Source organism: Oncorhynchus gorbuscha, linkage group LG08, assembly GCF_021184085.1.
Source record: "Oncorhynchus gorbuscha isolate QuinsamMale2020 ecotype Even-year linkage group LG08, OgorEven_v1.0, whole genome shotgun sequence".
Classification (NCBI taxonomy): domain Eukaryota; kingdom Metazoa; phylum Chordata; class Actinopteri; order Salmoniformes; family Salmonidae; genus Oncorhynchus; species Oncorhynchus gorbuscha.
The window spans coordinates 63,210,598-63,225,188 of record NC_060180.1 but is presented as its reverse complement, the minus strand read 5'-3'; the positions used below and the strand labels follow the sequence as shown (position 1 = coordinate 63,225,188).

The 14,591-nt window shown below is 41.9% G+C and overlaps 1 pseudogene; it reads left to right on the top strand.

The window, feature by feature from the left end:
- Positions 1-14,591, top strand: part of LOC124040674 — a 148,447-nt pseudogene that overhangs the window by 84,678 nt on the left and 49,178 nt on the right.

Genomic DNA, 14,591 nt, shown 5'->3' with positions numbered 1-14,591 from the left:
TGGTAGAGTATCAGGTGGTAGCCGGATAGTAACATCGACTAAAGTTCAGGTCAGGGTACTGGGCGGAGGCCAGCTAGTGGTGACTATTCATCAGGTTGATGGCCTGGAGATAGAAGCTGTTTCTCAGTCTCTCGGTCCCAGCTTTGATGCACCTCTCTGCCTCTAACCCTATTACAGGGGCTGAGTCACTGGCTTACTGGTGCTCTTCCATGCCGTCTCCAGGAGGGGTGCGTCACTTGAGTGGGTTGAGTCGCTGACGTGGTCTTCCTGCTCTCTCTAATCTCTCTCTCTCTTTCTTTCTTTCTTTCTTTCTTTCTCTCGGAAGACCTGGCCCTAGGACCATGCCTCAGGACTACCTGGCATGATGACTCCTTGCTGTCCCCAGTCCACCTGGCCGTGCTGCTGCTCCAGTTTCAACTGTTCTGCCTGCAGCTATGGAAACCTGATGTCACGTTCTGACCTTTATTTCCTTTGTTTTGTCATTATTTAGTATGGTCAGGGCGTGAGTTGGGGTGGGCAGTCTATGTTTGTCTTTCTATGATTTGGGGGATTTCTATGTTTCGGCCTAGTATGGTTCTCAATCAGAGGCAGGTGTCATTAGTTGTCTCTGATTGAGAATCATACTTAGGTAGTGTCACACCCTGACCATAGTTTGCTTTGTATGTTTCTATGTTTTGGTTGGTCAGGGTGTGATCTGAGTGGGCATTCTATGTTGGATGTCTTGTTTGTCTATTTCTATGTCTGGCCTGATATGGTTCTCAATCAGAGGCAGGTGTTAGTCATTGTCTCTGATTGGGAACCATATTTAGGTAGCCTGGGTTTCACTGTGTGTTTGTGGGTGATTGTTCCTGTCTCTGTGTTTTGTTCCAGATAGGGCTGTTTTTGGTTTTCCACGTTTATTGTTTTTGTTAGTTTATTCATGTCTAGTGTCTTTATTAAAAAACATGAATAACCACCACGCTGCGATTTGGTCCGCCTCTACTTCACCTAAGAAAACCCTTACAGGTAGCTTGGGGTTTCACTGTTTGTTGGTGGGTGATTGTCTATGTTAGTTGCTTGTGTCAGCACAGTTCGCATTATAGCTTCACGGTCGTTAATCGTTTATTGTTTTGTATAGTTTGTATTCCGTGTTCAGTGCTTTCTTTAATTAATAAATCATCATGAACACGTACCACGCTGCATTTTGGTCCGCTCCTTACGACGATCGTGACACCTGACCTGTTCACCGGACGTGCTACCTGTCCCAGACCTGCTGTTTTCAACTCTCTAGAGACAGCAGGAGCGGTAGAGATACTCTCAATGATTGGCTATGAAAAGCCAACTGACATTTACTCCTAAGGTGCTGACTTGCTGCACCCTCGACAACTATTGTGATTTATATTATTTGACCATGCTGGTCATTTATGAACATTTGGACATGTTCTGTTATAATCTCCACCTGGCACAGCCAGAAGAGGACTGGCCACCCCTCATAGCCTGGTTCCTCTCTACGTTTATTCCTATATTTTGGCCTTTCTAGTAAGTTTTTCCTAGGCACCGTGCTTCTACACCTGCATTGCTTGCTGTTTGGGGTTTTAGGCTGGGTTTCTGTACAGCACTTTGAGATATCAGCTGGTGTAAGAAGGGCTATATAAATTTGATTTGATGCACCTGTACTCTCTTCCGCTGTACTGTCTTCACTTTCAGGTTGTCAGTGATGTGCACGTTGAGGAACTTTAAGCTTTTCCCCCTCTCCACTGCCGCCCTGTTGATGTGAATGGGGCATGGTCTCTCTGCTGTCTCACGAAGTCCACTATCAGCTCCTTCGTATTGTTGACATTGAGGGAGAGGTTATTTTGAAGGCGGTCTCGTCATTGTTGGTAGTCAGGCCTACCACTGTTGTGTCATCTGCAAACTTGATTAAGTTGGAGTCGTGCTTGGCCATGCAGTCATGTGTGAACAGGGAGTACTGGAGGGGACTGAGCACGCACCCTTGTGGGGCCCCCATTTTGAGGATCAGCGTAGCAGAGGTGTTGTTGCCTTCCTTCACCACCTGGGGTCGGCCCGTCAGGAAGTCCAGGACCCAGTTTTACTGGGCGGGGTCCAGTCCCGGGGCCCCCGAGGTTATTGATGATCTTGGAGGGCACTATGGTGTTGAGCTTTAGAAAGCTGAGCTTTAGAAAGCTGAGCTTTAGTCAATGAACAGTCAATGAACAGCATACATAGGTATTTATCTTGTCCAGATGGGATAGGGCAGTGTGCTGTGCAATGGTGATTTATATTTTATTTTCTATTAAATAACCTTTATTTGCTAGTCCAATGCTCTAACAACTAGGCTACCTGCCGCTCCATATGATCGTATCCATATTCCGATTAAATTCATCTTGATCCCTTAATATTAAAGATTTCAGTCTGGGTGTGTGTTCTCTAATCAACATCCAGCTTCTAGATGTCATCCATGTTTATATTATACCCCAGTCTCTCCCATCTGTACTGTCCATCTGCTGCCTGCTCACCATCAGGAGTGAGCAGTGAGCATCTTCCCACACTGTCTCTCATGGCCGCGTCTGTTCAAAAGGCAGGAGGAGGCGGGAAATCAATACAGGGCCAGAGACTAGGCTGCCATCTTCTGGAAATTAGTGCCAATTTATTATGTGTGCAGATCTCCCCTTGGGGACACAGCGTGGGTGGCTACTCCTCCTCCCAGAGGTCTCCGCTGCTGCTGGCTATTCGGTAACTTCATAGTATTACATAAATAGGCACATGGATAGTCACAAAAACCCACACATGTGCACACGTTTGATTTTCTAAATGTATTCTCCTACAAATGCTCTTATTGAAACTAAACTAGTGCTTTTCTTGCCTTGTCAAAATAATCAACTTTATGTAAGTGTCACTTTTTCAATATCCCTGAAAACGGAATCTGTTTGCTAAATTAAACTCTGCCTAGCACCTAAACCCTGTCACACTGACTCATAATCATAATAAGAAAAGCAGGTCTAAATGTACAGGTGAGAGATTCACATAATTGGTAATTATATGGTTTTGAAAGTCTGCCTACTTACCAGTGAGTGGGAAGAACTTTATAGATGCCGGAACTTTATAGATTTACAGTAATAAAAATAATCGCGTGTATATTACCAGTGGTCGTTTTTAATTTGAGTACAACATTCTTAGATTTTTTGGTGTATGAGTTACCTTTTAAAAGGTAACTGGTCTATGGTCTAATGTTGTTATGGTCTAATGGTCTAATGTTGTTATGGTCTAATGGTCTAATGTTGTTATGGTCTAATGTTGTTATGGTCTAATGGTCTAATGTTGTTATGGTCTAATGGTCTAATGTTGTTATGGTCTAATGTTGTTATGTTCTAATGTTGTTATGGTCTAATGGTCTAATGTTGTTATGGTCTAATGTTGTTATGATCTAATGGTCTAATGTTGTTATGGTCTAATGTTGTTATGGTCTAATGGTCTAATGGTGTTATGGTCTAATGGTCTAATGGTGTTTGGTCTAATGGTCTAATGTTGTTATGGTCTAATGTTGTTATGGTCTAATGTTGTTATGGTCTAATGTTGTTATGGTCTAATGTTGTTATGATCTAATGTTGTTATGGTCTAATGGTCTAATGTTGTTATGGTCTAATGGTCTAATGTTGTTATGATCTAATGTTGTTATGGTCTAATGTTGTTATGGTCTAATGTTGTTATGGTCTAATGTTGTTATGGTCTAATGTTGTTATGGTCTAATGGTCTAATGCTGTTATGATCTAATGGTCTAATGCTGTTATGATCTAATGTTGTTACGATCTAATGTTGTTATGATCTAATTGTCTAATGTTGTTATGGTCTAATGGTCTAATGTTGTTATGATCTAATGGTCTAATGTTGTTATGGTCTAATGTTGTTATGGTCTAATGTTGTTATGGTCTAATGGTCTAATGTTGTTATGATCTAATGTTGTTATGATCTAATGTTGTTATGATCTAATGGTCTAATGCTGTTATGGTCTAATGGTCTAATGTTGTTATGGTCTAATGTTGTTATGGTCTAATGGTCTAATGTTGTTATCGTAGAATGTATGCACACATGACTGTAAGTCGCTTTGGATAAAAGCGTCTGCTAAATGGCATATATTATTATTATATTATTATTAAAAGCTTTTAGTCATTAGGCCTGATAGTTTGCTAATTGTGTTAAGTATATTATTTGCGTCAGCTTAAAAAAAAACAAGAACCATGTCAATCTTGGTTAATTTTTTTACTTTGTTGACTCAGTTTTTTAATTGTTTGGAGGTTTAGCTTCAGACGGGGTTAAATGCATTTTCAAAGCCTCTATTTGTACATTTTAGGTCATTGAGTGCATCCTATGACCAGGCTTTTAGAAAATCACTGAAGTCAGCATGCGTTCGTTCTCCTGTAAGGGCACTTGATGATTAATATGTCAATTATGGCCACTTAGTCCCTTTGGCAAGGGCACTTATATTTCTCCTGCAGTCATTTCCAAATGAATTAGTACTTCTATACTTAGTGGTATAAATTGTCCATAATATGTCCCTGTTTATGATACCGTCAGGGAGGTAGGTCACAAAATGGCATTTTCACTGGAAGTATGCTCAAACTGTTGTTGCATCTACCTTGTGTGTGGCAAGAGAAGGTTTCAAATGATATGCGAATCTCGATTGTACACGTTCAGCACTTTGCCGCTAAATGTCATTCAAAGCTTTCTTTTTATTCTATAGTTTCCGAATATTTGAATTATTCTCAGAATATTTCCAAATAGTGCCAAAAAATGAAATGAAACATGGGGAGCATGAATAAAGGGACTGATTTTAAAAGATGACAACTTCAGGTCATACCCAAGACATGTCTTTTCAGGTGCTGAATGCTGCAATGCTCCAGCGGCTCTGATTAAAAGAGAAAAACTAGATATTGAAAGCAATTTTCCACAGCCCTTAGAAACTCTGTCCACTGCCAAGACCGTGAGTATGCATGCCTCTCCCTCTAAATGGAACTTACAGGGTCATGAAACCACATAAGATGAAAAAGAGGAGGATGATTAGATTCAAATTTTTTATGAAGAACTCATAGATCAAGGTGGCGTATGGAGAAAAAAAACTGTAATAAGTGAATTAACACGCATGTCACTTGCCCTGTCTGGACCTAAGAAATCAGAACAAAATAGACAAAATCGCCTCCCAATGTATTATATACGCTCTACCCTCTAATGCCAGATACAGTGCCTTCAGAAAGTATTCATACCCCTTGACTTATTCCACATTTTGTTGCGTTACAGCCTAAATTAAAAATGAATTAAATGTCCTTTCTCACCCAATTACACAAAATACAATGACAATTTATTTTTTATTTTTTATGAAATACAGAAATATTTCATTTAAATAAGTATTCACACCCCCTACATAAGTATTCACACAGCTGTAAGTCTCTGGGTATGTCTCTAAAAGCTTTCCACACCTGGATTGTGCAACATTTGCCAATTATTATTTTCAAAATGCTTCAAGCTCTCTCAAATTGGTTGTTGATCATTGCTAGAAAACCATTTTCAGGTATTGACATAGAACATTAATTACATTTAAGTCAAAACTGTTACTTGGCCACTCAGGCATAGTCACTGCCTTCTTGGTGAGCAACTCCATTGTAGATTTGGCCTTGTGTTTTAGGTTATTGTCCTGCTGAAAGGATCATTTCCCAGTGTCTGGTGGAAAGCAGACTTAAACAGGTTTTACTCTAGGATTATGCCTGTGCTTAGCTCTATTCAGTTTATTATTTATCCAGAAAAACTCTCCCGCCTTTAATGAGTATAAGCATACCCATAACATGATGCAGCAAACACTATGCTTGAAAATATGAAGAGTGGTAGTCTGTAATGTGTTCCATTGGATTTGCCCCAAACATATATCACTTTGTATTCAAGACAGAAAGTGAATTGCTAGATTTTTTCACATCTGTGAAAATGGAACATTTCTATGTTTTGTGGAAGAAAAGATAGAGGAAGCTATGTGTTTTCCATTCACCCACACCCTTACATGATGCTATTGGAAGCTATGTGTTTCATCTCAACATCAACTGTTCAGAGGAGACTGCATGTATCAGACCTTCATGGTCGATTTGCTGCACATAAACCACTACTAAAGGACACCAATAAGAAGAAGAGACTTGCTTGGGCCAAGAAACACAAGCACAGGACATTAGACTGGTGGAAATATCTCCTTCTGATGAGTCCAAATGTGCATTTTTTTTGGGTGAGACGCAGAGTAGGTGAACAGATGATCTCCGCATGTGTGGGGTGTGGTGGTGTGGGGGTGATTTGCTGGTGACACTGTCAGTGATTTATTTAGCATTCAAGGCACACTTAACCAGCATGGCTACCACGGCATTCTGCAGTGATACGCCATCCCATCTGGTTTGTGCTTAGTGGGATATAATTTGTTTTTCAACAGGACAATGACCCAAAACACACCTCCAGGGTGTGTAAGGGCTATTTGACCCAGAAGGAGAGTAATGGAGTGCTGCATCAGATGACCTGGTCTCCACAATCACCCAACCTCAACCCAATTGAGGTTTGGGAAGAGCTGGACCCCAGACTGAAGGAAAAGCAGCCAACAACTGCTCAGCGTATGTGGGAACTCCTTCAAGACTGTTGGAAAAGCATTCCTCATGGAGCTGGTTGAGAGAATGCCAAGGCTGTGCAAAGCTGTCATCGAGGCAAAGGGTGGCTACTTTGAAGAATCTAAATCTAAAATATATTTTTATTTGTTTAACACTTTTTTGGTTACTAAATGATTCCATATGTGTTATTTCGTAGTTTCGATGTCTTCACTATTATTATGAAATTTAGAAAATAGTAATATATTTCCACACTATGTGGTTGTAATAATACTGTTAAATTGTGAAAATTGTGAAAAGAGCTGCTTGAAAACACCACTTGAAATGTCAGCCTGGTTTGGTGGCATGGAGTTTTGGCCTACCTAGTGACATCATCAGGCATTATATTAGTTGATAGACCAATCAACTAATGTAATGATTAACCTACAGTGAGGGAAAAAAGTATTTGATCCCCTGCTGATTTTGCACGTTTGCCCACTGACAAAGAAATGACCAGTCTATAATTTTAATGGTAGGTTTATTTGAACAGTGAGAGACAGAATAACAACAACAAAAATCCAGAAAAACTCATGTCAAAAATGTTATAAATTGATTTTAATGAGAGAAATAAGTTTTTGACCCCCTCTCAATCAGAAAGATGTCTGGCTCCCAGGTGTCTTTTATACAGGTAACGAGCTGAGATTAGGAGCACACTCTTAAAGGGAGTACTCCTAATCTCAGCTTGTTACCTGTATAAAAGACACCTGTCCACAGAAGCAATCAATCAATCAGATTCCAAACTCTCCACCATGACCAAGACCAAAGAGCTCTCCAAGGATGTGAGAGACAAGATTGTAGACCTACACAAGGCTGGAATGGCCTACAAGACCATCGCCAAGCAGCTTGGTGAGAAGGTGACAACAGGTGGTACGATTATTCGCAAATGGAAGAAACACGATAGAAGTGTCATTCTCCCTCTGCCTGGGGCTCCATGCAAGATCTCACCTCGTGGAGTTGCAATGATCATGAGAACGGTGAGGAATCAGCCCAGAACTACACGGGAGGATCTTCAAATTAAAATCAAATCAAATCAAATGTATTTGTCACATACACATGGTTAGCAGATGTTAATGCGAGTGTAGCGAAATGCTTTTGCTTCTAGTTCCGACAATGCAGTAATAACCAACGAGTAATCTAACCTAACAATTCCAAAACTACTACCTTATACATGATCTTGTCAATGATCTCAAGGCAGCTGGGACCATAGTCACCAAGAAAACAATTGGTAACACACTACGCCGTGAAGGACTGAAATCCTGCAGCGCCCGCAAGGTCCCCCTGCTCAAGAAAGCACATATACACGCCGTCTGAAGTTTGCTAATGAACATCTGAATGATTCAGAGGACAACTGGGTAAAAGTGTTGTGGTCAGATGAGATCACAACTCGCCGTGTTTGGAGGAGGAGGAATGCTGCCTATGACCTCAAGAACACCACCCCCACCGTCAAACATGGAGGTGGAAACATTATGCTTTGGGGACAGGACAACTTCACCGCATCAAAGGGACGATGGACGGGGCCATGTACCGTCAAATCTTGGATGAGAACCTCCTTCCCTCAACCAGGGCATTGAAAATGGGTCGTGGATGGGTATTCCAGCATGACAATGACCCAAAACACACGGCCAAGGCAACAAAGGAGTGGCTCAAGAAGAAGCACATTAAGGTCCTGGAGTGGCCTAGCCAGTCTCCAGACCTTAATCCCATAGAAACCAAACATCAGCCTCGAAACCTTAATGACTTGGAGAAGATCTGCAAAGAGGAGTGGGACAATATCCCTCGTGAGATGTGTGCAAACCTGGTGGCCAACTACAAGAAACATCTGACCTCTGATTGCCAACAAGAGTTTTGCCACCAAGTACTAAGTCATGTTTTGCAGAGGGGTCAAATATTTATTTCCCTCATTAAAATGCAAATCAATTTATAACATTTTTGACATGCGTTTTTTGTTTGTTATTCTGTCTCTCACTGTTCAAATAAACCTACCATTAAAATTATAGACTGATCATTTCTTTGTCAGTAGGCAAACGTACAAAATCAGCAGGGGATCAAATACTTTTTTCCCTCACTGTATAGGTAGGTGTAACATGGTAGCACCAGATCTATAGGTTAAGGTATTGATTGAACTGTTGTCTCCATTCTTTGACTATGTGATGTTTCGTTCTTCTTGACCTCGCTGACAAGTCAGCCACCAGCACGGGACAGAACAGGGAAACAGGTGGACCCCTAAAAATAAAAAGAGAGTGATTTAAACTTGCCATAAAGAGTAGGAGACAGAGAGAGAGAGGAAGAATCATATTTCCCTTACTAGCATCCACCACCTCCCCCCGGCCACGTACATCACTTTCTCCTGCGATAATGATGGCTGTAGTCATAGAGATAATTGTGGTCGAATGATTTTCTGTGTCAGCTAGGTCCAAGTGGTGTGCAATTGAAAAACTGAAACAAATATTTGAGGGAGGATGTTTTTCCTCTCTCTCGCTATCTCTTTCCTTCTTTCTCTCATTTCTTCTCCCTGCAGATAGAATGGAAAGGGTCTTGAGGGGCGAGACCGTGTAAGTAACCACTGTTTGGTAATTACCTCGAATGTGCCTCCTCATGGCCGGCATCCAATCGTTGGTCGCCTCTGTGTTGGAGGAGCTATCGTCTTGGCAATGATATTTGATCTCTCTTTATCGTGTTGGTTCTCTTTTCATGAAGGGTTGTGGGGATGGATTAGTGCCCAATGGTTAACAGAAAACACCAAGAACCCAGTAACCTATAGTATGTGAATCCTTGTTGAGGGCCCAAGTACATATGGATGGGTTGTTGTTACAGAGGTTAGCCTGTGATAGTGGACAGAGAGGACAGTGTTACTGGCATTTTCTTCACGTGTGTGTGTGTGTGTGTGTGTGTGTGTGTGTGTGTGTGTGTGTGTGTGTGTGTGTGTGTGTGTGTGTGTGTGTGTGTGTGTGTGTGTGTGTGTGTGTGTGTGTGTGTGTGTGTGTGTGTGTGTGTGTGTGTGTGTGTGTGTGTGTGTGTGTGTGTATTTTTGTGTGTACAAACAAAAATAAACAAGAACAGCTCAAAAACAGGACTACATGCAATAAACCATTCACTCATCATCCTGTTTGTTCATCGAATCGTGGCTCTCACATCTGTCCAGATCTTTATCAATCTCATTCTGATTCCTTTATACTCACAGACTTTACAATATGTCCTTACTTGTCTTGCACTTCATCAGGGTTAGGTAGCAGAGAGCTGCCTTCATGTGTAGTTGACCTAACTCACAATGCAGTGCCAAGCTAAATCCATGAATCATTGCCCCGTGGATACATCCCAACTATTAGCAGTGAACACAGCAGATATTACAGGAAACAGATACAAGCTCACTGGGGAAACAACTGTTGTCTGTGATGCTTCTTTTATTTCTCCACAATAGCATTTGTTTAGGATTATTTAAAAAACTGTTGCAGATTATGTCCGCGTTACAATCATTAATGTAATTTTTTCTATCTATGGTTTATAGATACTACATAAACCAAATATCGTTACATCTATTAGTGTGTTATACTGTAATTGCTTGATATGGACTTGTTTTTTAATTAGATTATGCAAATTGGTCGCTACTAATTGGTAATAGTAACCAGAGCAGAAAGAAACGTCAGTCTTCAAATATCATTGCCTCTGTAGTAATTGTCTATAAGTAACTGTATATCATGAATATGAATTGTGGTTCTCCAGTCATTAAGTAAAAGCGGCTAAATTGAAATATTGAATTGCAGGAGTACAATCATACTAGTTCTGCATTATTGAATGGCCTGTAGGTTCAATAGTTATTCTCATTGGCTTTGAATCAAATATTATATTCAGATTCACAACTGAAGCCAGCATCTTTGAAGTGACATTATAGGGACATTATAGGGACATTATAGTGACATTATAGTGACATTATAGTGACATTATAGGGACATTATAGGGACATTATAGTGACATTATAGGGACATTATAGGGACATTATAGGGACATTATAGTGACATTATAGTGACATTATAGTGACATTATAGGGACATTATAGGGACATTATAGGGACATTATAGGGACATTATAGGGACATTATAGGGACATTATAGGGACATTATAGGGACATTATAGGGACATTATAGTGACATTATAGGGACATTATAGGGACATTATAGGGACATTATAGTGACATTATAGGGACATTATAGGGACATTATAGGGACATTATAGGGACATTATAGGGACATTATAGGGACATTATAGGGACCATGCACCTGCCTCCTATTTGCATTATCATTTAATGCTGTTCGTGTTATTATTATTATTATTATTATATGTTAGCAGGATATTTTTGTGACCAATTGACCCGAACATGAAAAACTGAGCCCTAATCATATTGTGCAGTTGCAGGGATTTTTCTGCCATTGAAATACTTGTTTGATCAGTGTAAAAAAAAAAAATGTAGCTTTAAAACTGCAAAGATTTCTCTCGGCTTCATGAAGAAATTTGTAGAATTGCAGGTCCCACAGGCCCTAGTGACTAACGTGTCTCCCTGTATTGTGCGTGGCACCACGTCAGGTCATGTGTTCGGCCCCGGACAGGGCTCCTTCCTTAACATCGAGCTGGTCAGTGAGAAGACGGCTGCATACTGGTGCCATGGTGTCAAAGAGCTGAAGGCAGACTTCCCCAAGAACGTGAGTTCCCTCTTGTCCACAGATACCATTTTCATGCTATAGCGCTGAACCATACTGTGCTGACAGAGAAACTCTCCTTTCCAGCGCACTTCCAGTAACAACTGTGGTGGATGTGTAACCAGGCCAGCACAGTACAGCTCAGTTTGGCCTGGCTTGGTTCAGTTCAGTCATGTAAAAGGGTAGTAGTGTGGTGACGACTTGATATCTTATTTACCAATTGAAGACTCTAACTTTCTTTCTCAGCATAGAGGAATTAGCCAATGTCCCTCAAACTATTTTTGGATCCAACTGCAGTTCCAGTTGAGGATATTTAGTCCAGAATGAATTACAGTAAAAAATTCAGAGTCTGTCCCATTGAACATAATACCCAGCTTTCCTGTATGGAGAGTTACTGTATATCCGTGTCAGTCTGTCCCATTTAGCCTACAATGATTACACTGTATTACACTGCTATGCTTCCACACCAAACTCAGGTCCAGGTATCCTCTTCACAACTGACCACTTCCAACCTTCATCCTCCTGTTATTTCCATACCCGGATGCCTGAGCTCCCTACCAGCCAATCCCCTTGTCCCATCCTCCCCAAACTAGTTACCATTACAGCAAAACATAAATATTTATATCTCATTGAGAGGCAGCCATTAATAATTTTCCTTCCCATATTATTCCCATTCATTATTTCTGTTTTCCTCCCCAACTTTCCAAAACGTTCCTCTACCCTCGTCGTCAGCATGTAGTGACCTTGGAGGTCTTCGTCCTCGGTCTGCCAAGCGCAATCCGGGTTGCTTTGAAATGCGTCCTCGGCAGAGGCAGAACCAAACTCATCACAGCGCGTGCCTCCCCGAGGTTAAAGGTCACTTGCGTATGCCGCTCTGCAAAATGAATACTCAGAGAAGGGGAATGAATAATAACAAAGCCCTCTCCAAATTATGTGAAATTGTTGGGACTGTGGAGATTGAGACACCTCTTTCTCACAGGGACTGATTGAGACTGTGGAGTGGAGTGGTCTGTCTGTATCGGGTTTTACAAGCAGCAGGCACACCTGTACTATTGCTACACTGATAGAGAGAGAGCGAGCAAGACAGAGGGGGGGGACAATGACAGAAAGAGAGGGATAAAGAGAGACAGATAGAAAAAAAACAGAGAGAGAGAGAGAGAGCAAAATGGAGATAGAAAGTGAGAGAGAGGAACGTGGAAAGACTGTGAAAAGGTGCAGCCACATCCCCCCCTTTTTTAATATCTCCATATCAGCAGTGATTGACAGTTGCCGTGGTGCCGGGGGTCCCTGGAGAGGCAGTGTAGAGGGTGTTGGTGGATGGGATCACTTACTCACTCTGCTCCATTATTAAAGAGATAACAGGACGATCCCCTTGCTCGACTCTGCTAGACTGTGCTCTGCTCCTCACAGAGACGGGCAGACAGAGGGGCGTGCGGGTGGGCTGGAGGACAGGAAGGCAGACAGACAGGAAGGCAGACAGACAGACAGACAGACAGACAGACAGACAGACAGACAGACAGACAGACAGACAGACAGACAGACAGACAGACAGACAGGCAGGCAGGCAGGCAGGCAGGCAGGCAGGCAGGCAGGCAGACGAACAACCACACGGCTCACTCTATGGGATGGAGTTTAGCCAGGACTATTCCTCTGCATTGTCTGTAGGTCTGACACTTTTTAGTCTGTCTGTCTTTACGACTGTACGTCTCTACGTCTGTCTGTATGCGTACCACATTGCATCTAGTCTGTACATCTAGTCTGTCTGTCTGTCTGTCTGTCTGTCTGTCTGTCTGTCTGTCTGTCTGTCTGTCTGTACGTCTCCACGTCGGTCTCTACGTCTGTCTCTATGTCTGTCTCTACATCTGGCTGTACGATTGTCTCTACATCCGTCTCTATGTCTATCTCTACGTCTATGTCTACATCTATGTCTATGTCTGTCTCTACGTCTGGCTGTATGTCTGAATCTACGTCTATCTCCACGTCTGTCTCTATGACTTTTTATACATCTGTCTCTACGTCTGTGTCTATCTCTACCTCTATCTCTATGTCTTTCTCTACGTCTGTCTCTACGTCTGTCTCTGTCTTTCTCTACGTCTGTCTCTACGTCTGTCTCTGTCTATCTCTACGTCTATCTCTACGTCTGTCTCAATGTCTGTCTCTACGTCTATCTCTACGTCTATCTCTATGTCTGTCTCTACGTCTGTCTCTACATCTGGCTGTACGATTGTCTCTACATCTGTCTCTACGACTATCTCTACGTCTGTCTCTACATCTGGCTGTATGTCTGTCTCTACCGCTATCTCTACGTCTATCTCTACGTCTATCTCTACGTCTATCTCTACTTCTGGCTGTACGTCTGTCTCTACGTCTATCTCTACATCTGTCTCTATGTCTATCTCTACCTCCGTCTCTACGTCTATCTCTATGTTTGTCTCTGTCTGTCTCTACCTCTGTCTCTACCTCTGTCTCTACCTCCGTCTCTACGTTTTTCTCTATGTTTGTCTCTGTCTGTCTCTGTCCGTCTCTCTACGTTTTTCTCTATATTTGTCTCTGTCTGTCTCTCCGTGTATCTCCACGTCTGTCTCTACGTCTGTCTACGTCTATCTGTACTTCTACTTATACGTCTGGCTGTACGTCTGTCTCTACGTCTGTCTCTACGTCTATCTGTACTTCTACGTCTGGCTGTACGTCTGTCTCTACGCCTGTCTCTATGTCTGTCTCTACGTCTGTCTCTTTACGTCTGTCTCTACGTCTATCTCTACATCTGTCTCTACGTCTCTCGCTACGTTTGTCTCTGACTGTCTCTCCGTCTATCTCTACATCTGTCTCTACGTCTGTCTCTACCTCTCTCTACCTCTATCTCTACCTCCGTCTCTACGTATTTCTCTACATTTGTCTATGTCTGTCTCTACGTCTGTCTCTACATCTGTCTCTACGTCTGTCTCTTTACGCCTGTCTCTACGTCTGTCTCTACCTCTCTCTACCTCTATCTCTACCTCCGTCTCTACGTCTTTCTCTACGTTTGTCTCTGTCTGTCTCTACGTCTATCTCTACGTCTGGCTGTACGTCTGTCTCTACATCATCACATCAAAATCAAATCAAATTTATTTATATAGCCCTTCGTACATCAGCTGATATCTCAAAGTGCTGTACAGAAACCCAGCCTAAAACCCCAAACAGCAAGCAATGCAGGTGTAGAAGCACGGTGGCTAGGAAAAATCCCTAGAAAGGCCAAAACCTAGGAAGAAACCTAGAGAGG